This window comes from Alligator sinensis, unplaced genomic scaffold (assembly GCF_000455745.1).
Source record: "Alligator sinensis unplaced genomic scaffold, ASM45574v1 scaffold622_1, whole genome shotgun sequence".
Taxonomy (NCBI): Eukaryota; Metazoa; Chordata; order Crocodylia; family Alligatoridae; genus Alligator; species Alligator sinensis.
This window is the reverse complement of record NW_005842551.1, coordinates 1052630-1055660: the sequence shown is the minus strand read 5'-3', so window position 1 is coordinate 1055660 and position 3031 is coordinate 1052630. Positions and strand designations below refer to the sequence as shown.

The window sequence follows — 3031 nt, the reverse complement described above, 5'->3', positions numbered from 1 at the left end:
CCAGCAAATGGATACCTTTTGTTCCATTCACTAGCATTGCAGCTACTTCCTCCAATTTGCTATCCCATAATTTTGTTCTGGGAACTACAGCAATTGCTCATGTGAGCAATGACTTTTTTTGCTGTCTGCTCCAGCAAATGGATACCTTTTGTTCCATTCACTAGCATTGCAGCTACTTCCTCCAATTTGCTATCCCATAATTTTGTTCTGGGAACTACAGCAATTGCTCATGTGAGCAATGACTTTTTTTGCTGTCTGCTTGCCAAAGGGCTAATGCCTAATTTAAACCAGACAAGGTTCCTTGGGTGAATCTGATATCTTTTATTAGACCAACCCAAATAGTTGGAAAATAATTATTAAGCAAGCTTTCGGGTTCAAAAACCCTTCATCAGACTAAGGAAGTTTCAGCAGTTAGTTGGTTTGTGCTTTTCTGGGATGGAATAAAAAGAAAAGAAGCCAGCGGCTGGGCTGGTATGCATACAAGACAGGTACTCAGTGAAAATGTAGATTGAGGAGTCAATGGGTGAGAGACAGGTGGGCAGGGGGGGGAGAGAAGGGGATGAAAGTGGAGAGATACTTGGGGAGTCCGATGTCAGGCAGGTTATAATGTGTCATAATTTGATTTGGACATCCGAATCGCTTTTCTGATTCAATTTGGAAAAGATTCGGTGATTTGACGATCCGGCCATAGGGTATAATGGGGAATCAATGAAATATCTATAACTTTGTTGTTTTTTGCCTGATTCAGATGAAACTTGCACAGATGGGTAGCTGCTGCCTGGGGCATGAAACCTGCCAAGTTTCAAGTTGATAGGTGCAGGGGCTTCTGGAAAACTGCACCTCAAGCTTCTGACAAGCAAAACTCATGACATAGGTGACGCTGTGTGTGTGTTAAGGCACAGGGGGGTGAAAACTTCAGGGGGAGTCTGGGTTCTGGGGCCCTGCACCTCTGGCTGCAAGCAGGAAAAACTTGGGACATCTGACTCGCCAGGTACCTCTGTAGTTCTACCTGCGCTGCTACATCCCCCTTTCATCCCCTCCCCCTCCATCCCAGCCTGTCCCTCACCCTCTGACACCTCCATTTCCATTTTCACTGACTGGCTTTCTTGCCTGCATTGCATGCCAGGCCAGCCTCTGGCTTCTTTACTATTCCTTCTCTCTAGGACTGGGAGACGCATCAAGTGCAAGTACTTCCTCAGCCTGACAAAGGATTTTTCAACCCAAAAGCTTCCTAAGATATATTTTTCTAACTATTTCAGGTTTTTTCATAATAAACATAACACAAGATAAGCCATCACACACCACGAGTAACATATATCCAACACAACATCTTTACTTCTTGCTGTCAATTCTTTTATTTACCTTTGATACTGCTGGTGCTATTGGTGTTGAGCCAGCTAAGTTATTTTGACCTGCCGTCATTTACAGTGATAGATTGGACGAAGGCTGTAGGGGAGGAGGAGGCCTCATGGGGGCACACTGCCATGGTGTGCAGAGGCCCCAGCACCAGGAAGGGCACACCTGAACACACACAGTCCCACAAGCACCCATGTTGTGAGTTTTTGCCTGCCTGCGGCCAGAGGTGCAGGGCCCCAGAACCCAGACTTTCCCTGCACCTATCTCCTTGACCAGTCTTTCCCTGCACCGAGCTCCTTGACAGCTGGCAGGCTTTGTGGCCACAGCAGGGGCTACCACCCCTGCAGTTTTCACGCCCCTGTGCCTTAACACACACACACAGGGTCACCCATGTCATGAGTTTTGCTTGTCAGAAGCGTGAGGTGCAATTTCCCAGAAACCCCCACACCTATCAACTTGAAACTTGGCAGGTTTCATTTGGAGCTTCCAAATCAATTCAGAAAGGCTAAAGCTTCTAGTGATTCGATTCAGATTCATAGATTCAGCCTCCAAATTGTCCAAATCATCTCCAAATCCAAATCATGATCCGAAGCTTTGCACAGCCCTGCTGCAGAGGGAAGAATCCAACATTGCAGCACTAACCAGAGGCAGGAAACACCCTTGGAAGAAAGGAAGTTGATGAAGGGAGAAAAGGGAAAGAATGAAGAGAAGAAATGCAGCCTTATCCTTAAAGGGACCTCACACACTATGTGTATATTCTAAATATCCAAGGAAAGAAAGTACAAGAGAGTCGGTTTTACATCGTGTTATCTCACTGAAGACACAGAATAAAAAATAATCTATAGTACTTGGTCACTTAATCCATTTTATTCCTTGAAATCAGTATCATTGAGGGTAGGAAAGAAAATGCTGTCACTGCATTATCTGCACCTGTTGCCATTTACTCCTCAGCCTTTTCAGTAGTATATGATTTACTACACATCCTGCCAAGCAGATCTCCTTGTTGGAACAACCAGTTGAGAACTGTTAAGTCCTTTTCAGTAGAAATCTTTATTCATTCATAGCTGTTACAGTTGGTTGTGGACTTCAGAATTCATCTTTGAATGTATTCAAACTTGCTTCTGTTTACAGGTGTTTTACCTTTTGGGTTTTTGGTCCAGTTTCACGCTAGGGTGAAGGCAAATCCCACATTTGTGCTCCAACCTGATCCTGCTTGCATTCAAGTCGAGGGCCAAATTTCTACTGATATTCCCTGCCCCTCCCCTACCCCCAATTTCCACAAGAACAGGGTCAGGTCCAAAGTTCCCAGGTGTGTTCTTCTGTTTCTAGTTCAAGACTCTAGTCTTTTTATGCATGTACCTGTAGATTGATAGTGGTTTCAGAATGGAAAAAAAAAATCCTTCCATTTAATTTTTATTTATAATTTAAAAGTATTAAAAGAAGCTATCCTTAGTACACAACAAGGATCACATAGAGCTTTTCTATGAGGTCATGAGCACTTTTGGGTTCCCTTGTCAGCTACAGTTCACAACAGTGGAATAAGGGCTTTTGGTTATGTTGACTGAGAGGTATGCATGTGCAGAATGCAATATGGGAGGAGGTGGGGAGAGAACAGCATGTGGCAATTCCTTGCTTGGGTGAACCTGAGTCATGGTTTCTCTTGGTGAGGCAAGAG

At 44.3% G+C, this 3031-nt stretch overlaps 1 long non-coding RNA gene across 1 annotated transcript in view; it reads left to right on the top strand.

The window, feature by feature from the left end:
• LOC102377838 overlaps positions 1-3031 on the top strand; it is an 8207-nt gene that overhangs the window by 4548 nt on the left and 628 nt on the right. The window lies entirely within an intron of this gene.